Source organism: Hippoglossus stenolepis, chromosome 24 (assembly GCF_022539355.2).
Source record: "Hippoglossus stenolepis isolate QCI-W04-F060 chromosome 24, HSTE1.2, whole genome shotgun sequence".
In the NCBI taxonomy this organism is placed as follows: Eukaryota; Metazoa; Chordata; class Actinopteri; order Pleuronectiformes; family Pleuronectidae; genus Hippoglossus; species Hippoglossus stenolepis.
Window position 1 is genome coordinate 8,164,956 of NC_061506.1, and position 22,107 is coordinate 8,187,062.

The 22,107-nt window shown below is 42.8% G+C and overlaps 1 long non-coding RNA gene across 1 annotated transcript in view; it reads left to right on the forward strand.

Annotated features, from left to right (window-relative positions):
• Positions 1-7,711, forward strand: part of LOC118103514 — a 45,616-nt gene extending 37,905 nt beyond the window's left edge. Inside the window, exon 5 of the long non-coding RNA XR_004694889.2 lies at positions 7,551-7,711. This is a non-coding gene — a long non-coding RNA (uncharacterized LOC118103514). The remainder of the gene's footprint in view (positions 1-7,550) is intronic.
• Positions 7,712-22,107: the final 14,396 nt, after the last annotated feature.

Consider the following 22,107-nt stretch of genomic DNA (forward strand, 5'->3'; position numbering starts at 1 on the left):
CCCCTCTCTGTGGTCTATGACCTTGTCATCAATTTTGTCAAATAAGGGTCTACAGCAGGACGGGCCGGGTGAGAGGCTTGAGGACCGGATGTTGTTTTGCTGTAGCACCAGGGGATCAATTATCTGCTGAAGCTATTACTCGATGCAGCAATTGACATAAAATACATATTTAGGGAAACTTGAATTAAACTTTTACTAAATATATGCTGCATCCAACCTTCTCAAATATATTCTTTTTTCTTTTTTATATCATTGTACATTTATAATTTTTCCACTTTAGACAGAAGGTGACACCTTGGACCTTGTGATTGTGATTCTTTGACCAATAGAACATTTTTTTATGCGGCAATAACGACCACAACAAATGGGGGAATTTAGCAAAAGCCTTGTTCTACGCGTGTTTTTACCTCAATCCTTCCTGAGCTCAAAAAGCTGTGTTTGATGTGTTGATTTATTTATTTGGCTCCGCTTCAGTTCAAGGCTACTCCCCGACGGAGTCAGAGTCTTATAGGTGGTTGTGTTTGTTTGTCTTGAGGACACATTCGGCTGCGAGGACACATCTGTCCAGGGTTGATGTTTGGTCACAGTCTCTGCCTGAATTCCCAGGTGTGGGCTCACACTGGGGCTGAGGCCCGAGCGCCGTCCCGACGCTCCAGTGTGCGGCTTGGAACCAGCATGTTGTCTTCAGTTGGGAGGTCACAGGGAAAGCGAGAGGGGAGGTCAGGGTGTTATGTGATGGAAGTTGAGGTGATATTCAAGACTTGAAGTGTTTAGATTATTTTTCTCCGCTCCTGGAAATTTGACCTTGCAATTTTTCTGTTGAGTCATTGCACACACACGTGCACGACAACATCACTTTGTATCCAAACACATTGTTATAAGGTAAAAAAAAAAAAAGCTTTACTAGTAAAACAAAATGTGAAAAAGTTGTTTTTCTCATCCAACGTCTCATTAGAGATAAAACCTCATAATTACAATATGTGAGCGTGCATATGTTCAAATTGACACGTGCAATACGTCTTCATACATGCAAAGAGTCATACAAGCAGACTTGGCCTCACTCGCATCATCCGTTACATAAATGCAGTCTTCCCTGTTGTAATTTGTGGCCTCAGTGGGTTATTTTGTGTTTTTTATGTGATGTTTATCCCTGCAAACACAGCAAACAGATTCTGTGAGAGCAACGACAGCCGTGAAAAGCATCGGCGAGCACAGCAGGTACTCCTGAGCCTCCGCTGTAACAAATACCTCTTAAAGACTCTTATTTAAATGCCCCATCTGCTTTGACAGGTGCTGTTTGAAATCTAACCCCACGGGGGACAACCTTGTAACTTTTTTACGCGCCTCTTTGTAACCGCACGAGGAAAAACAACGGGGAGCGATCTCTTTTGTCAACCAGTCCCACTTTGAAAAAAAACGATACTGTAGAAGAGCACTGTGTGTGTTTGTGTGCGCGGTGAGGGGAGTGATGCTGATGCTTTCGAAAACTTTAACTCAAAGATCCCTCTCCATGTGGCGACTTTCCACTCTTTCCATCAAAACACACACACACACACACATGCACGCACACACATGCTCAAGAGAGTATTATATCGCAGATTATTTCTTTCTGTTGATGTTTGTCATTTCTCCTGTAAAACCCTGATTTGATAAACGTTACCCGCGCGTTGGTTTATGTCCAATAAACCAGTCTTACCTGCTTCCCCTGCATTCTCCACGAAGATGAATTACCCGTTTAATATGTAATGACATGCAGTGCGCAATGACAATTACCTGACTTATTTTTCATTTGGGAAGGGGTGGGGGTGGGGGGTGCGGGGTGGGGGGTTGGATGGAAGACACCTTACGCTGTCACGGATGGCAGAGCGTAAACTGCACGCTTTAAGCTTTAATTACCTTGTTGTTTTTGTCCCTCCGTCACACTGGCCCCTGCACTCAATCATACTTCTGCCAAAGCCCCTGCTCCACTCCAGAGACCCCCATAACATCCCTCTGCACCCCCTTTTAACATTCACCCCTTCCCCCTCAGTCCACTGCAACACATTAAGAAGAGATTAATAAACAACATTAATATTTTTTTTTTTTGCTCCCCTTCTTTTGTCCCTCGCTTGTCCTGATTTTTTTTCCCCTTTTGTTCTCCAAAATTACGCCTTTTCTCTTAATAAATCTCCTTGTCGGTCCTTGTCGTCGGGCTTTGTTCGCTGTTAAAGGTTCACCAAAAAGCATTGCATTTAATTGCCCGCCACCCTTGATTGCAAGTGTGTGTGTGTGTGTGTGTCTGTGTGTGTGTGTGTGTGTGTGTGTGTGTGTGTGTGTGTGTGTGTGTGTGTGTGTGTGTGTGTGTGTGTGTGTGTGTAAGAGAGGCCGCTGCCATTAGAGCCTCCTGAAGGATAATTGCTATCAGTGTAATGATCACAGTGCTTTCATGTATCGGGCTCCTCCATCTCCCGGATATGTGCCATTAAGAGCAAGGTTGTCTTTGTTGCTGCTCAAGCTTGGACATAGGCCAATCCCCCACCCACCCCACCCACCCCACCTCCCTCACCAAACTACCACCCCACACACACACACACACACAAATGCACAGTTGAGGCTTACACATATTCTAATATGTCAAGATATTCTCCTTTGGGGGGGGGGGGGTGAGCAAATGGAGACCACAGTTCTGTTTTTATCTCATCAGTGAAACAGGCCTGCAACATCAAGGTAACATAAATAATTTATGGCGTCATTGTCGAGCCGTCATTTTGCAGCTGAAAACCTATTACCACCGAGAATTACAATCAATTAAACAATGGCACGGGGAGAAGGGACTCCTGATCCGGCGAGGACCGACCTTCTTGAGGATTCCGGTGTCACAGAGCTGTGGCGGCGAAGAAGCAACTCCACATAACAGAGGGAAATCTTAATTGTATTATTTCCCAACATTAAGAATGCAAGGGCTCTCGGAGAAAAAACAAAAGCAAGCAAGGAGTAGAAAAAAAAAAGCACAAGCCAGACATCTTGGCATCTGTTACCATTAATTTACTGCTCACTGCTTTCAATGTGATTTCCTCCCATATGTTTCAGATGTGTCTTTGCCTTCACTCCCTGAAAACAAACGTTTTTTTCTCTAAATTATTCACTCCAGCTAACTCCCCCACACACACACACACAACACACACACACACATTTGCACCAATGTACAAAGACACACGCAGAAATACACACTTGTAAAAGCACCATAAACAATTCATCTGTGGCTTTATCATTTGGAGATGTCAGACTGACTCCATCACGAGACACACTCAAGGATCTCGGTCCACATGTTGTGGCACACACACAAACATGTAACGCCACCAAACACAGAATTAAGGACCTTGATATACCTGTATATTCTTACACACACACACCTAGACACAGATCTTATGTGTTCATGTACACACAAACTTTAGTAGTACACAAAGTCAAGTGTAAAACCCCAAATAACACACTGACGTCAGCGCACACAGACAAACACCGTCTCATGACGACATGGCAGGATGCGTTTTTTCCCGACATTGTGGCCACTGTTTCCATATCCCATCAGATAAGCCTCAGGTGGGTCTTCTTACGCCCCGATATGTTTAGTCTGAACTCACCACCGAACACAATCTACTCCGATGGCTCACAATGAGGCAGGAACCGTCCCTGGTTGCCCTCGGCTGATAACAGGCTCCGCTGTAATGGCTCTCCATTGTTGTGAACACACAATGTGGTTTCGGCCGTGCCACTGACAGCGTCGCTGACCTGCCTTTTGAAGTTTCCGTTCGGTCTCAGATGCCCTCTCGTGCCACCGGCTCTGGCTGAATGATTGATGACACGGGATCAGCGGAAACTTTGTGGATTTAATGCAGGCAAGAGGCAGGAGGTGGGACTGTCAGATAGAACCTGGGCTCAAAATACATATTCCAGGTTTACTTTGGGTCATACAAAAACAATACAAGTGATAAAACTCATCCTTTCATTACCTCTGCTAAGAAGGTTTTTGTTTCACTTTGTTTAACATTGAGAGATAAGGTGTTTTGCAACCATTTCAATGATTTACTCAGAGAAAAATGTAGGATACAATATTTATAATAACTCATATATGATGTGAGTGTGTGCAATTTGGTGCACATCCAAATAAAAGTCAATATCTGGGGAATTTAAAGGTTTCAATGCATTTTGGAAATCTGGAAACTCATCTTGATATTTTGTAGCAAATTCCAAATTAGATTTCACCTGTTTTTCATGATTAGTTTTCCATATTTGGTTTATTTACTTGAAGGGTAAGAGGGGCACCAATGTGGTGTTTATCTTCTTTCCAATTCGTATCAAAATCCCCAAAAGTATGTCGGAATTTGTCAGATCGAGTCCGTTTAGTCAGAATCTGCCCTGCGACACCACTGTCTGATTTGCGACAGGTTTCCTCAGACTAGTGCATGCACACCACTGCTGTTTTCAAAAACACATTAGAAAGAGCTCACGGCCTTCCAGGCTGACTGCTAATGAGCTCGACCATCATCACCGCGTCTCTGCAGCTGCACCGGCTCGACATTTCCATCGCAACTCGGGGTAATTGCCTTGAATGTGCAGGGTTCAGTCTTAAGAAATCATGTTGTGTTAAATATAAAGCATTCAAAGTGTGAAAAGTTCGAGATGCATTTCCCCGAACTGTTTTGGAGGAAAATTGGGACAGTAGCTGTGGTCATGCAGCCGTCGGTGGCAGTTTGATATCGAGAGGCCGCTCCCTTAAATCTGATCACCCGGCTTTAATTTATAAAAAAAAAAACAGCACATGTTCTAATTAGAGAGATGTTAATTCAAGTTTAACTCGACTCACAAAACAAAAAAACGGTTGTGTTATATTTTTATACTTTGTTTGATGTCGCTGAAGAAATCAAACTTTCTCAGAATGATAATGGGATGTGGATGATGATCTTCAAAGAGCGTCACCAGACAGATCTCAACACAATTGCAAAGTCGCACAAGAACGGCACACTGGCATCTTTGTTGGTGCGGCGGGGACTTTCCGAGATCTTCTGTGTTGGCGAGTGGTCGGTTATGGGTACGCTTGAAATATGGCCGACGGGTTGTACTGGGACAGAGCACAATAGAAATACTGTTTGCTTCTCGGTTATGTTTGTCACCACAGGAACAGAATGGAAGTAATGTGATAATAACTGATTCCATTAAAACAAAATTAGTCAGAAACATGAAATGGAGAAACACATGACTAATTTGATCAGGTAAAGGAAAACAAAACGAGAAACCACTGAAGAATGACATGAAGAACACAGATTGTCTGGGTCAGACGCGTTCACAACAACAGGAACCCGTCCGGATCATTTAGGTGAAGGGTGGTGACCTTCGCGTGTTTAGAAAGGTCATAAATTCGCCCACTCGCCTTCTGGGAATGTCCGGGGACCTTTTCCTGATGTATTCTCACGTCTGACATTTTTTTTATGGGGCTGGCAGGAAAGGTTTCCCCCTCCAGAAACTTCCAGGAGAATGTCCGAACTTCAGGGCACGTCCGAAAGCAGCTTTATATTTGGTTTACTCAATTCTAATAAAATCCAATGAAGGAAATGCCAGTTAAGGTTGAGTGTCACTTGCACATTTATACTTTATTTTACATCCTCGTGTATTTATCTTAAGTTAATATTTTCGTGTCTGCCGGTTTTGGTATTTTTAACTGTCCAATTTTATTATGCATAATAGATTGTGTTATTTTCAGGTTTTAATCTAATATAGTTCATTTATAATCTGGTCTTTTCCAACTGCACAGTCACTGAAGAGTGTTTGTTGTCAGTCCAGCTTAAAGTTTCCGTGTCCACAGACAAGAGACAAACTGTCCCCAGAGCCTGTGACTGCAGCATTCATCCAGACAGACCTAATGGGAGAAATAGACATTTCTTTTTTTCCCCCTCTTCTTCCTTTTTGTCTTTTTTCCCCCACTCCGATGTGACAGGCAGAGAGACGTCTGGGGGGCAGATGATGTCATTTATTGATAAGCTGACGGCCTCTCCGCCAAGACGGCCCATGTTACTGTTTTTTGCCTCAACTTATCCACCCATTTACCGTCACTGCTCGCAGCCTTATCAAACAAATGGAGATGTAAAAGAGAAAATGAACAAGCACAGCGCAGATCTGATTTTCCTCGATTGGAAACAGAGCGTTTTCCGTCGCAGTGAGTCATCGCACACGGCCCACTTCCTTTTGATGTGCGGCGCAGAAATGATACAAATTGCATTTCGCCCCCTGTAAAATACAATAAGCGTTTGGCGTGATGGAGAACATATTCATTTATTAGCATGGAGCTTTAAGCGAAGGGCTCCCATCCTTATCTGAAGGGACTCATCAGCTTCCTCTTTTTTGATAAAAAGCCAAAAAGGGGGAAGAAGCACCGGCAGCGGCGGCAATTCCTCCGCGACTCGGACTCAAAGTGGTCTGATTTACAGACTCGCTGATTCCATCGAGATGTGCTTTAACTTTGAAAATAAGATTGAGGAAATAGAATGATTATAAACATGCACATATACAGTATTTGTAATTGAAATATACAGACGGGCCTTTCCTTTTGAGGATCACTGATGTCATGGCTCATTCAGTTTGTCTGAACTTGTTTGAATTTAATTTGTAAGAGTTTAGCCAGAACAAAATTATTTTCTAGAATTCTATTAAGTTTGAAGCAGTCATGCATATTACTGCAGTAACATCCTGGAGTACTTGACCATGACGTCAAACTACCCCTTACTTTTATTTCTCTAATACATGTGGGAGCATGAACATGACGTTGCTGTCACCGCTGTCTGAGTGCACAAATTTGTTGACGTGACGTTTTTCTATTTTGCAAATCACACACGCATTTTAAGACACAGTCAATTATTTCCCCTACTTCCCTCATCGGGTTTGTTTGCTTGAAATCATTTAATTACAAACAAATCAGAGAGAAAACTCCCTCACTGACCCGGAACTGCTTTTCCTCCCCTGAGGTCAGAAAATGGCGTTTGCAGCAGACGAGAGTTCTTGGCCCTAAACTTTTGACCCCCCCCTCCCATTCCTTCCCACATGGCTGCACTTTGATCCGGAATACGTCTGGATGTCAGAGGTCGTTGAAGAGTTCAGTAAACCGCTGCAGCCTTCAGGTCTCGCCGGTTCAAAATCCAGTTTGTTAATGAGGGTTTATTCCAGAAAGGGCTGCGATGAAAACATGACGTGCTTTGAATGCACTTGATTCCCAGGAGAGTGGTTATCTATAATAATTTTATTTTAATATATATTTTTTAATGTAATTTGTCAAACGGCATGTTGTTCATTATATGAGGCAATTGCAAGACTTTCTATATTTATAGTCTCTTAGCTGTATTATTATGAATTGAAGTGCAATTTAAGGCTTGTTGACTAGCTTCCTGTAGCATCACTATACAGAAGAACCTTACATTCATCCCATACACAGACCATGAGCCTCTTCAGGTGCACGTGGATCCCATTACTACCACCATTTGATTCCTGAGATTGCCGAAATCAGATTTGTATTTACTTTGTAGGTGCGTGCCATAAACAAGGGGCAGATAAGTCGTAAAGAAACGCGATGGCGCTGCTTCGGTCGACAGCGGCAGCCGGAACAGACGCTCTGCGAAGAATGACCTCATCCACTCAGAGAAGATGTTGGGTAGATGGATGGATGGATAGACGGAGAAGTGAAGTGCACGTTTGCTCTGTCGCAAGGTAAATATAATGTGACGGGACAGCGTGCTCCCTGGAGATTGTGTAATTGTGTTTTCACATCGGCGCGTCAAAGTTGAGCAGATTCCCCCGAAGCGCCCGCAGACAGATGGGCAGTGCTGCATATTTTAAAGGTGACAAAACTCAATCTTACAGTGTCGTATGGAATATTGTTTGGAGATTGACACGAGTCAAGTGTCCCTGCACTTTCATGGTTCGGTGACGTTTCAACATGGAGCCCTGGATGATGTCTCGGTGCTGTGCTGATCCCTCTCGCGTCAAAGCAAGCCGGTGCACGGTGAACTCGCAGACGATGCGGTCATGCAGCTGTAGAGCCACGACCTACACAGCCTGGAGGGCAGCATTACAATGCCAGAGCAGCATTCTTAGAAATTGTGATTTACACCCTTTTAATTGAATCATTTCAGAATCCTATTGAGATACCAAATCTCATTTATAAAGAAGATATACGAGGCATTAATGTACACTTCAGATGTTTTGCTTCAGAATCAAAGATAAGACAGAGGGAGGTTCGGCACAACAGCTTTTTTATGGCGTCAGTCCGTAAAAGAGTTGATTTATAAAAAAAATCAAATGATTAAAGTGACAGAAAATTAAGTAATCAAGTACTTTTTTATCCATCAGATTAAACAAAGCAGCCCTGCAGCAGGAAAATATTTCAGTGCACATTTATTCCAGTCTTTATGATGATTTTTTCTAAAGTTGATTCATGGTCAATGATCCATAGATTCAGGAACCTACAACTCAGACGTACATTGAACGGAGGCAGACTTTAAAACAGCAGCAGTTGTCCGCTGTTTTACCTCGGCCTCCCCCGTACACTCAACTCTTTTCCATTTTGGACGTGGTCTGAAGGGAATCCATTTTGACAGAAAACCCTGTAATTAAGTGTATTGGTTTGCCCTCTTGCTAAGCTAATGGCTTTATTTTGACAGTGTTAATTGTCATAATTGTCAGAATGGTACCTCTGACACAGCTCGGAGATGTCGGCAAGGAATTGTTGCGCGTTGATGAAAGCGTTGTCATACATACTTCATCTCAACGAGCTAATGCGGCCTGCGCCTTCCCTCTCCCCGTCGAGCCTTATGGGACGCTGCAGCGTCGGCTTTCTAATTGCCTCTAATGAAACGCCAGCGAGGGAGGTGATCTACTCCTATTTAGATCTCAGTCTTTAAAGAGAGACAGTGAGACAGATGGAAACGAATAGAGGGAGTGAGAAGAAACAGAGAAGGGGGATAGAATGAGTGTAGAGCGAGTGCGCGGTGTTGTTGAGGCAGTTGGGAAAATGGGCCGAGAATGAAGTAGGAGAAATGGAGGAAGAAGGGCTGAGAGAAAATGAGGGGTATCAAGGGGGAGTGAGGCCTTTTCAGATACATCTTTATAATGAATGCATGCTAATTAAGGCTTAACCCCTCTCTCAAACTGCTGTTGTGAAACTTGACACGGTGATATGATTTCACAGGAAAGTGCTGCAGGGCTCACGAGCTGTTGGTGCATGTTGTCAGTTCTGGAAACGGGGCTCCTGTTGTAATGGAGGAGTTTGGACAGCAGATGGTGCTGTGGGTGGACGTGCACGGCCTCAACGTTGTTCATGACAGTGCACGCAGGGTTTGTGTTGATGCCAGAGTGTGTGTGTGTGTCCTGCTTTTAAAAAATGCTTTTCAGTAATAAATAAAAAGTATATAAAGAGAACAGACAGAGAAATAGAAATACAGCAATGATTGTTTTTTATTTATGAGAAAAAAATAGAATACAATGTACAACCTGAGATCTTGATAAATTCATTTTCAATCTTTTTGTCCAAGCCCCTGTGTGGTACTGAAACCTAAATTAAATTTCTGGAGCTCAGTTTTTATCAAGCAGCAGTATGAAAAAATAGAAAATAAGAATTATTAAGCGGGATCCTCAGGACTAAAAGGGGCCAGACAACATTAATTAAAAAATAAAATCAGTTCGGGATCTTGCATGTTTTGTCAATTTAGCTTTCACCCCTTTATTATGTAGAAAAGAGGGAGAGTTGCAGGATGTTCCGCAATAAACAGATCTTGTTTTTCTGAATGATGTTAGAGCCACAGAAAATATGCAAAACAAATAAAACCACAGTATTTCACCAGACAAAAAGGAGAAAATGAGAGAGGTCTGAGAAATAATTTCACTTATAGAATTCATTATTTCCTTATTTCCTGCTCTGGCAATTATCTCACGACCTCCAGGTAGGGAGGCTTTTCTTTAGAAGGATGTGTAATAATGAGCTCAAAGTTATGATCTCCGTCTTGGAGAAGCCGGAGTGGCTCGACAAACAGCCACGGAGGTGGATACCAAAAAGCCCGAACCCAGAGGAAGAGTCATGTCTGACTTCACTGCAATAATCCGAGTGCAATTATTGCAGCAGCCGCAACAACAACAACAACAACAGGGTCACAGAACAGATAATATGCACTGGAAGTTCAAAGACAACGATTTAGATGAAACTGTGTGTGTGAGAGAGTGTGTGTGTGTGTGTGTGTGCGTGTGCGTGTGTGTGCTGGTAAACAGCAGCCGGATTATCTAGAGGAGGAAAATGGAAGCGGAGGCGAAACGAGACGTAGATGGAGAGTAGTTCCTGGGAGAGCTGCTCTCTCCTCCGCTCAGGTCCAGATAAGAGAATTATGGCACGACAAGGAGAGTTGACAGAGACTCGCTAAGTCTGTTTATTAGCAAGCGCACTTCATTAGAAACCGAGATCAGGTTGATAACCACCACCGAACCACCCCCCCCACCCCATCCTGTTAGTGAGTAAACAAGCATCAGTCCTTCATGGCCTCACTTTCTGGGTTTGGGAAGCCTCCTCTCTCCTCGCTCCGACCTGTAGTGACATTCATGATCACACTTTAAACGCTGAGTTTCAAGAGCAGTAGGAGAAAAAGCTAAAGGACACCAAAACAAAAACTCCACACTAAGGATTTTTCTTTTTTTGTTGAAAGATTGATAAATATGGTGGAATCTCAATTAGGCGACGGGCACGAACGCAGATATTAAAAATTTTGGTCAAGAATCTAATTAGCTGGAGGTAATTAAACAGTCTCACACAGGGTCATTAATCTTTCCCGTGGACCTTTGATGTTTTGCATACTGTCTTGCAAGTCATTAATAAAATTCATAACGCTTTTCTTTGTGGTGTTTTATCATACCCCCCACCCCCGCCTCCACCCCCTTCTTTTTTTCTCCTCTCTTCTTATCCCCCTTCCCTCCATCCTCCATCCTCCCACCTCCCTCCACTCTTCCCTGTAAGAGAGCCCAGTGCAAGTGTCAACACATCACAAGGGCCTCTCCTCTTGAGTTAATTTACTTTTTGTGCATATTACATTTTAAAGTTGCAAGCACCGCGACCCTCCCACCCCAGCATGCCTCCACCCTCCACCCCCACCACTCTACTTCCCCCTTTCTTTTTCTTTTCTATTTTTTTTTTTTTGAGAGCACAATTACAGCGGCAGATCAAATTAAATTCTTCTGCAAGCACAGCTCATTTGGAGTGTAAAACATTCCTCGGCAGTGTGCAGCCGAGTGTGCGGCGTGTCAGCGCCTCGCAAGAGGGGAAGAGAAGAAAACAGAATTGTGTGGCCATTGTGTCCTCCGTAATTAAATCCCCACAATCAGTCCATCTTAAATCAGTCACGCCGTAAATATGAAAAGGGGCCAGGATGAGCTTGAGTACTTACTTGGCCGTCAACACGGCAGGGTAATATATGTTATGTAAATGTGTCGGAGATTATAACACCATCGAGTGACATGGCACCGGTGCCGACGTAAATATGATGCTTAAAAAGAAAAAGTGTGCGTCTATGTCTGAATAGTTACGTGTGTGTGAGGGTGTGAAGGCGACACCTTTGTACAAGTGTGTGTGTGACTCGTGTGTGTGTATACATACATGCAAATGTAAAGGCGATGTCAAGTATTACGTGTGTGTGTGGAGACGGTCATATATGTGCACTGTGTGTATATATATATGAACATAAACGTTAAGTATGTCTAAGCATGTGTGTTTCTGCTTCCTGTGTTTGCTGACATGTTAGTGTGGTGAATGTATTCTCCACTATATATATCTGTGTGTGTGTCTGAGGGGGCCAATGAGTGAGTGGCAGTAATGCACAGCTGTCATGGTGTTGCAGTTGTCATGGTGTTGTGGAACCCCACAGGACATGTTACGAACTCTGACAGCGATAGAGTCGCTCTGAACAAAACAAAACACATTAGTTTGTCTGCTGAGTGAATCAAATCCAAGTACCAGGTTTTTACATCTTCTGGTCTGAAAGGGGCAAAATCATATTCCTTTTAATGGGGGTAAATATCTTTGTAACAGTAACATTAGTTTCCATAAACCCAGTAACCTCAGGTTTAGAAAATCCCTTTTCAGATGTGATGACCATTCCACCTTTTTTATATTCCTACGATAGGAGAAAGACATATGCATTGCAAATATTCCCTTTTCACTGCAGATTAATAAGACCTTTTGATTTAAGGATTGAAATATGCACTGTATGCTGTATGCACTCAAGTTACCAATATAATAGATATTCCTCCTTATAATGAATAAATTCATGCTAGATTCCAAGTCTCTATTTTATTTAATTTTTCATTTCATATCAAAATATGTGTCGTCTTTGGATTATTTGAAAAAACAGAGAGAAACTCAGCATTAGTTTGTTAAAAAAAAAAAAAGTTTGGATCCTTTGGTGATCTCCTGTTCACATGCTCTGAACTAATAGTGGATGTTCACTACGAGAGGCTTTGACAAGATTTGGCCCCAATTAAGCCTCCGTGCACAAATTTAGCAGATGGAGGGGGGCAAAACTTTCATATTCATATTATACTTTGGCTCCGAGGTTTCTTTCTCATTGCCCCAGTCAAGAGAAATTTGGATGAGAAGGCGAACTCGGTGCCTAATTAGGGATTCTTCGAAAATATATCTGCGTCCATCCCTCAAGTCTAAACAGAGAGGATTCACGCAACATTTATTAACTTTAACTAAAGTGTGAGCAGAGAGAATAAACTAAATATGACTTAATTTATTTTTTTAGAATATAAATACTATCATTCTGTTAGCTGAACTACTGCTCTGTTTAAGTTGCAAAGAAAACCCCTCATTATCTGTAAATATATTATAGCATAGGAAGTGCTATGACATAGGTGTGTAATTTAGTTTTTATTTTATTCATTAGGTTGGTTTAAAAGTTATGTAAAGAAGAGGTGAGGAACATCATAACGTCCTTTGTCTTGAACTACTTGTTGACTTCAGAAACAGGTCGCCGAAGTACCAGTGAGTCAAAACTGAACTTCTTACATAAGCTTTACAGAAAACTAGGTATTCAGACGACTTCTGCCACAAATCTGAACTGATCATATGAATTGACTCAAGCGATACAGGTCAACGCACAATTGCAGGGTCAGTAGAAAACAATAATTAGTAAGAAGTGCAAGATATTAAGTTTTTTCCAGCACTCGAGGCCTGTGAAGCCACTACTTTAAAGACAAACCTATCTTTTTTTATCGAGAGCTGTATTCTGACAGAGGCAGGACATCCCCACTCGAGCACACAGAAAGCCCGACCCAAATGAACGACAATAAAATCTTAGACCCTCCCGTGAAAAGAGTGGACAGCAATGCCATGCGTGCCAGCTTCTCCTCCTCCTTCCTTCTCCTTCCTCCTCCTTCCTCCTCCTTCCTCCTCCTGGCTCTCAGTCATATGAGGTCGTACGACGTGCAGCTGGGCCTGGAAGAAGAAGCCGTGCAGTCGGCGACCGTTATGTCATTTCCTGTCCTGTTTCCTGTCAACCTCAACTGCCCAAAGCAAGAGCAAAAAAAAAAACAATAATTCCCCGTAAAGGGAGAGGAATCATTTAAAAACTTCTTTATACTGATGGAACACAAAAAATGGAGGTGATGGTAGTGACATCTGTGAACATCAAGAGACGCCAAGAAGTTTGTATCTGTCGTACAGTAGTAGCTCACGGTTTCCTTTCTACTGTAGCGGAGGGGGGACTGCTACCATTTGTACCTTTTGAACCAGCTGGTATTTATGTGGTAAACAACGTCCCCACCCACCCCCCCCACCCACCCGAGGCCCTCTCTGTGTCATCCTCCTTCCTCTCCGCAGATGGGAAAATCAAGTGGTGTACTGCTAAATATAAACTGGCAAACACAGGGGCGGTGGCAGCCGTCCTCGAAGGCACATATCATACGGTAGCGACCGGGGGGGTGAGGTGGGGGCTGAGGGAGGTATTCGCTTACCTGATAAAACGGCGATTGTCTCCCCCTGAGAGCGCGCGGGCAGATAAAATTATTTTGAGTGGGAGCACAATGGCGGAGGTGCTTATGTTAATCCTGACACTTCTTAAAAAAAAAAAAAGCGGCAAATAAGATAAGCTCCTGCCTCAAGGTAAAGAGCAGGGAGACGGGGAGGAAGGAGGGAGGCCCCTGCCGCCACCGTACGAACGATTCCTTCTTCAGCCAATTTCTCCCTCACCGCATCCCCGCTCACACAAGTTTGTTTCAGAGCGTTTATTTGCATAATTCCCACCTACTCCCTGCAACCCCAACCACCCCCGTCCTACATCGTTCTCCTGTTTCTGCAACATAACCTGGACCCGCAGTTAGCACAACCTCATTGGTGATCAAACTTTGGACGAGGCTGATAATGCGATGCAGGACGTGCAGGGAGCAGAGCATGTGTGTGAAAGGCCTGATGACATTTGTGTTGTGCTGAAAGAAAAACGATTTTATTTTGCATATCTGCTTCGAGTCGTACGGACAGAGTTCAAAGCCACGAGGCCAATCTGTGCTTTGTGATATTTTGACCTTCATGAATATAATTTTGCTTGTACTGTACATGCATCTAAATACTAGATGTAAAAAAGATTTTAAAAAAAGATGTAGACTCTGAGTCTGGAAAGTGAAGCCGATACGGAAGTGCCTGAAACGTGTAGTCTCTCGAATGACCAGCAGAGAGCGACTCCACTGATTTAAAAGAAATCCTTTTCTATAAAAGTCTATAAGAAAATTACTTTACTTCTCCCTTGATATATATAACGTCGATAAACATTTTTCTCAGGAGTCTCAATCCCTAGGTTCAAGTTCTCTTCGATACATGATAATGTAATTAAAATTAAGTAAAATTGAAAATTAAGGTCTGTCGGAATAGACGATAAAGCAAAGTACACTTTGGATATTGTGTTTTTCACAGCTAATACCGTCCAATGGGTGCAGGTCACAGGTGCAGGTGGCGTGCAGTAACCTCGACATCCCAGTATGGCTCCACACAAGGGTGACATCACAGCGTGTTGAAAAATGGTACCAGCCTTGTGTCTGAATTCTTTTCCCCACCGGTTTAAATCTAAAAAACTAAACCTCTTCTGAATCAATCCAACAAACCTTCAAATTGATATCGTTCACAGATTTCTACTGAGACTAAAAGTGTGTTTTTCACAGTGCACTGCAACTGTTGAGAGCCTTTTGATATGTTAACCTTCATATTGTTTACTTCCCTGTTTAATATCAGACTGAAATAGTCGCCTTTTAGCATCTTCCACGGATGAACACGCGCCGTCTTTGTCTCTAACTGAGCACAAAGACCTTGACATTTGTGTGATTTCCTCCTTACCTTGTTTTTTCAGCCCCTTGCACGGGTTATGTAACAGTCGGGGGATAATTTGTTTTGTGCTTTGAGACTCCTGACGCCCGTGTTTTGTTTCCGCCTCTGCTGTCATGTTTCAGGGAACCCAGGAGAGCTGCTCTCCGGGGATCAACGGTAACTAACTGCGGCGGTGGCAGCAGCCCGGCAGGTATTTTCCCACACAAAGACTGTTTGTTTTGTTTCTCATGGACTATTTTGGTCTGCCTATCTTTGTTTCTCCCTTTCTTTGATTTCTCCCTCTGTTTTTTAATGGCAGACTTTTTTTCTTCACTTAATATTCCTGCTTGTTTGCTTGTGTTATAATTTCTTTTTTATTCTTTGTCTTACTTTCTTCTTTGTGCATTATTTCGCCGGTTTCTCTTCCTCCCAATTTAATAAGATGGGTTTTTATTATTTTGTTTTTAGCAACGCCAACGGTCTTGTAACTAGCGTAATTAAATGTGCTTGTTAACAATGGCAGCTAATGAGGAATACAACAGTATTAACAATAGCAGCTGATTAGACAAAGACAAGCTGATAAAGCTTAGCGCCAAGCTCACTGCTGGGATTTGTCTACCTGAACACACCTGTCCTACACACACAGACACACACACACACACACAGACACACACACACACGAACAGGAGAAGGTGCTCAGAGCGTAATTGTTATGATTGTTGCTAAATCATCAAATCCTTTATCTCTTAAAGGCAAGGTGCTTTTTGCAGCTTTGAAGCACTTCATCATTGTTTTATCGAAATCATTCTTACTTGTCTGTGTTTTTTAATGAAGCACTCAACACAGTCACAACTCTGCTGCGTGCAGTGATGCAGTAAAGCAAGTACGGTCCCCCCCCCCCACACTCTGAAAATGATTCATGTTTGTGTCACAAATCAAGACGCGAGTCGCAGGAATACATGTCAGAATCGGCCCACAAGTATCGTTTTCTCCACATGTCACATGCAGCGCGGAGTTATCTCACTTAAACCGACTCCATCTTATTTCAAATATTTATTCATCCGGAGGACGTCTCTCTTATTCTCTTTCTTTCACAGTCATATTGCTTTGGTTTTTTCCACCTGGGAGCTGCAGAGTGTGACCGCAACCCTCTTCTGCTGCCGGCCACTGGCAGTGAACTGGAGCAATTTGAGAGCATTCATGCATTTACCAACAGGCCTGTAATGTATGGATATGTTTGACACGGACAACATGGAACCCTGGAAGGGGAAAATACTGCCCAGACAACACTAACAGTCACTGCATGGGTAGTGAAATTGAAAAAAGCAACTCTGACTCATGCTCGTATGTAGATTGATCCTCTGGGTGTTGGGCTGCATTTATCTGTGAGGCTATTTCTGATTTGAAATGTAGGTTTAAGTCAATCAACTCCAGGACATACATTGTAGTTGATATGCGGATGTCTGGTTTTAAGTTTAGCGTAATGACTGTGTTGAGCCTTGGATGATTAAATCATACAGTGGATGGCTTTTAATCTGGTCTCGTTCAGGATCCAAGTTGAGATAAATCTAGAAATGCTACCCTGCAGCTACATGCAAAACCAGTGAAGTCTTTTTTCCCCAGACTGATATGAGGTCATTGTGACTTTTGACCACTGAAATTAAATTTCAAGAAATTCCCGAAAGGCGCACTTGATATATCGTTTTCTCGATATTAATATTAACTTATTAATTGATCTGAGATCCAGCTTGAGCCGGTTCAACTTTCAAGAATATTTGAAAATGCTTGAAAGCAACACTTTTCCAAAATTAGCAAACAAAGAAAAAACAGTGACGTACCATGATTAAGGAAGTTACTTCATGTTCTAGCTCATCAAGAGGGATTGAGACTATATGGTTTTGTTTTTAGAAGTCATTGTAAACAGACTATATTTATATAGTTTCCTGCTTTTACACTATAAGTACCGTTCACCCAGTGTCATACATGTGCTTCTATATGCAGCGGGCATTCTATCCATTTACACATGTCTGCACAGTCGTTAGGGGCTTAGGGTCATGCCCAGTTACAATTGGGAATGCGAACTGTAGTAACCAGTGATCAAACCACGACCTTCTGGTTAGTGAGCAACTCTCTCGACCTCCTGAGCCACAGCTGTACCTGGTTTTGTATTTGTAATGAAGTTATAAATAGAAGTTTGATGCACATCCTCTCACATATTGGGCAAACTGTCCAAAGTCCTAATTCTTTAACATTGCAAAGCACAATATGCAGAAAAAAAGTTTGTTTTAACTCCAGTTTTAAGTCTTTTTTTAATTCATATAATGTATTATCATGGATTTGAACCCAGGAGCTGTTGTGAAGCAAAGCGCAAAAACCACTTAAATTCTATTATGCAGCAGTTTGTACTCACTGCGCGTGTTTAACTTACATAAAAGTAAAGCACAGCCATTTAAGTTATTTACACCACATTTTTTTCCCTTCTCTCACTGATATGGAGAGCAGAGACCTTTTGAGTGATACAATAGCGCATTTACACGGAGGAACGGCAACCTGACACACCGTAAAGTACTCCAGAAAAGCCCTCAAAATACACACCGAGAGTCGGCGGGGAAATGAAGGAGGCCACAGATAAGAGTCGACTTGTAAAACATAATTATATTTCTGTCGCCGGGGCGCGCAGCTGTTGAAAGGAATGCATTTAACCTGTGATTCATGCATGGCAAGAAGTTGTCGATGGAGAGAAAGAGAAAAAAGAACAGCAGTTAAATTGTGGAGGTAAGAAGCCTTGAATAAAGTGTAACTAAGGTCATACCATCTTATGAGAATAATTTGATTCGGTGCTAGTCTCCTCTCCTGCAGGCGTTTTTCTACAGGGAAAAGGATTATATCTTTCTGCTTTCTCTGCTCCCAAAGGATGGGGAAAGGTCTACTAGTGGTATTAAAATCCTGTGAGCAGGTTGGGCCTGAATAACTCCACAAAGTAAAAGGAAAAGGTTTTTTTACTGTCGACTTTGATTCGTGCCACAGCTCTCAAAACCTTTTCCTGCTCTTTTTTCTTTTTTTTTTTTTTTACCCATTCTCTTGATTGAAACTGCATTCATTCATTTAAAAATTGCGTTCAATTTCCTGTTGGTTTCTTGTTTAATTTAATTCACAAAGGCTTCATTGGTCTTGCGAGGAAAGTACCGATGGGTATCAGCACTTTTGTGGGTCAAGGAATATTTAGCTGGAAACATTCTTACAGTAAAAAGTAAAAACAAATGCTGCAGTTTTTTTTATCAGATACAAAACAACAACTGGGCTTTGTCATGTAGATTAGACGTTAATCTCGTCCTGTCTGTTTATGCCGCTCACCTCCTCGGTTTCCGTCCATTTTAGTGCAGCAGTAAACAGGAGTGTTGTTTGGCTGGCAGCGGAGGGAGAGGTTTCCCAGGCACTGACTGATATTCCGCTGCTGAGTGGGAAATCACATCCGGTTTCCTCTTGCGCTGGCAGGATATCAAAGAAGAAGGCCACTAATACGCATTCCTGCCTTTTCCTTTCACCTACTTTATTTTCAATAGCTGGATTGTAGATAGATATTCATATATCACTGTCCTTACCAAACAATTCATCCTAGAATGTCACTCAGTAGAGCACATTTCTCACCCAAGGCCCAACAGTCAAGCTGCACCATATTTCACATACTCATGGATCTGAGTTCCTTCACTATGCCTGACGTTCTTCATCAGGATCCATGACATATTCTCTGGGAAATCAGGGAAAACGAGTGAGAAAACGCCCCAATCTCACAATGTTAAAGACAAATTCAGCATCTGCCCGTTTGTCCAGATCCTTACCTCCAATGATCGAGGCATGCTTTTAGTTTATTTCCAGGTAATGCGTCACAGCTGGACTTGGTTTTGAGTCACCCCCTCTCCAACAAACGTCTAAGCCCTTCCAATCGAGCAGATTTACAGTACTTGAACTGATACTCCATCTGGATCGCCTCCACTAAGCAGGTTGGCATCATTCGAATCAGGGGAGCTGCTACCGCATGCCAGCCTTCATATATTAGCCGAACTTGTTATTCAAATGTATTCAGGACTTTTATTTATACATCTAAAATGCACGTACACGAGAAATAAAGCATTTTGTTCTCGCTATGCGGGGATGTGATTAAAACAAAGTCCAAAAGTGAATATCAGGGGGACCTATTGAAGCACATGTTAGATCTGTCGGTTTGTCCTGTAGAGATATTATTGGCACTGTCTGGTACAATATCTTTGAGCTAGATGTGAAAGATCAGAGTGATATGTAGCCTTGAGGGATTCTCCAGCCCCGTCGGGACTTCAAATCGAGGTTAACCTCTATAGCTGTCACCTTCATGTGTCTCCCCCTCTCCACCTCCTCCTCTGCCTCTTCCCGCTGCTCTGAACTCCTCGTGTCAGAGTTTTCGGCTTCAACCGCACACAGTGCCACCCAAGTTGGCCAAAGTGCATTTGTAGTCGGATCAAAGTCGTGTATTCTTTGGCTCGGCGCATGCGGAAGGTGATAACATTGCTTTGTGAGTCCTCCGGGCGCTCCGCTCTGCGTTCTGGGCAGCGCCGTTTTTGCCCCACACCAGCTTCCCAGTCTGGAGAGAGAGGAGGCGTCCTAAGCCTGAGCGCTGCATTTCTTTCTCCAAATTGTAATTAAAAGGGAATAATTGATTCTCAGCAGTCGCAGTCCAAACAAACAGACTGACAGCTCTCTTCTTTTTTTCGATCCGGCGAAGGCCCACAGTTGATATCTCCCTGGTGTATTTTTTTTTTTCAGTGGCTTTCTGAAGCTGCCACTTCTTGGTTTTATTATCTTTGTCTCCAGCCCTGGCCCTTCATCCCTGCGCTGGTGCTGTTGGCACCGGCCTTTCCCCTGCCATCCCTCTGTTCGACGCTCAACTTTCTCTCTCCACATGAAAGTGGCTGCCCGCTGAGAGACCTGACCACGTGGCCTGGACCGTACCTTTCACTCCCAAACTTTCCTGACCTAATTAGCACTAAATTAAATCGGTCAGGTTCGATTCATTATTAATTTCCCTGGTTGGGGGTCTTGAAATAGACATTGGACATAGTGTGTGTCAGAAACGTGAGGCAGAATTCGAGGCTCCCTGACGTCGACTCCCTCTCTCCCGGTGTTGGACCTCATTTGAATGCAGCGCACAGTGTTCGCGAAGCAACACGGAAAGACAATGCAAGTTAACCAGCGCACTTTGCATTCTCTCTCTGCGGCTTTGGATGTGCAGCCTGCCAAAACAGAACTCCACTCATCTCCATGTGAAACTGCATGTTCTGTTTCATGTCCGTCCTCTCCTGCTGTCGTTGAAACCTTTCTCTTCTTCATAGCGTCTCTCAACAGTGAGGACAGCTTTGACACAAGGAGCTGCCTTCAAGTAATCAAAGATATACAGTATAAATAAATAAATAAATAGTTTCAGTTTTTTCATCATCGATTTTGTCAATACCTCAAAGAGCTAATGATCTTTAAGTATTACAGTGGATGACTTATACCGATTTAATTATTCCAAAACTGCTTCAGTTATGATTTCATATAGCAGTAGATCAAATGAGTGTGTGTGTGTTTTATCACTCGACTCACCTCAGCTCTGTGGATTCTTTTTGTTTTTTTAGAATCAGAGCAAATCCAAGTTAAAAGAAAAGAAAGTTTTGAACTTGCGTTAGACTCCAAGTTAGGAAATGAATACAAATATGTCTGCTGCAGTGTTTCCAGTTGTGGTGGCATCTGACTGGGCGAGGCTCATGGTATTAAATTATACTGTATCACGGTCCACTGCATCAGGCAAATAAAATGTAAGGCCCCATCACTTAATCTACTGAAAAACATCTGGATTGAGGGAGAAAAAAATTAATTGATGCTGTTTGGCAGCAATGAGCTTACTTCGACAAACCAGTTTCATTCTAACGTCAACTTAGAGGTATCCTTATTAGCTACTGGCTCCTTATGTGAAGAGTTGAGTCTCTGAGATTGACATATAGCGGTGATTTAAGAACATGGTGTGTGCATGGAGAGGAGGGGTGAAAGATTTGACCCATTTGAAATTGTAAAAATTTGAAAATCAATACCCAGTGGTCACTGTTAATTATGTAGCGGGCGGCCACAAATATATCATTCAATGGGAAACACTGCTGGGTGTGTAAATAGGTAGTAATTAGTCAGTAATAACCCGCTATATCAACTTAAAACAGCTCTGCTTAATAATTTGGAATATATAACTTTTTTCTTGAACTCAAGTAATATTCAAGTTAAGGAGAATGTTTTACTCATTTTGCTTCAGTCCTCTTGTAGTTGGACATTTTGGGGAATAGGTGGTCACAGTCATGAATCAAGCTTCAAGTCCAATATAGGTGTGATCGTTTTGGATACAGATTCCTCATCTCAAATTTGCCATCGTCGAGCAGCGCATTATTTTGGATGAGAGTGAAATGTCTAGCAATCCGTTTTCGGTGAGATCACTGGACGGAGCCATGGCGAGGCTGTGGATTCCAGCTCTGGTCTCTGACAGCACTGCGGACTCCAGAGAGCTGCAGGTCCTCCGTCTGAAGATCAGTGGTGGGCTTGTGAAATGCCGCCAGCGTCTCTACCTCCCGTGGTTGACAAGAAGGGAGCTGTTGACTTCCCAAGTGGTGGTTCTCTGTGATCCTTGGGGGTGGGAGATGTGGGGAGGTTGAGGAGTTATATTTTGTTGCTAAAGGTAGACAGAATAGAGGCATAAA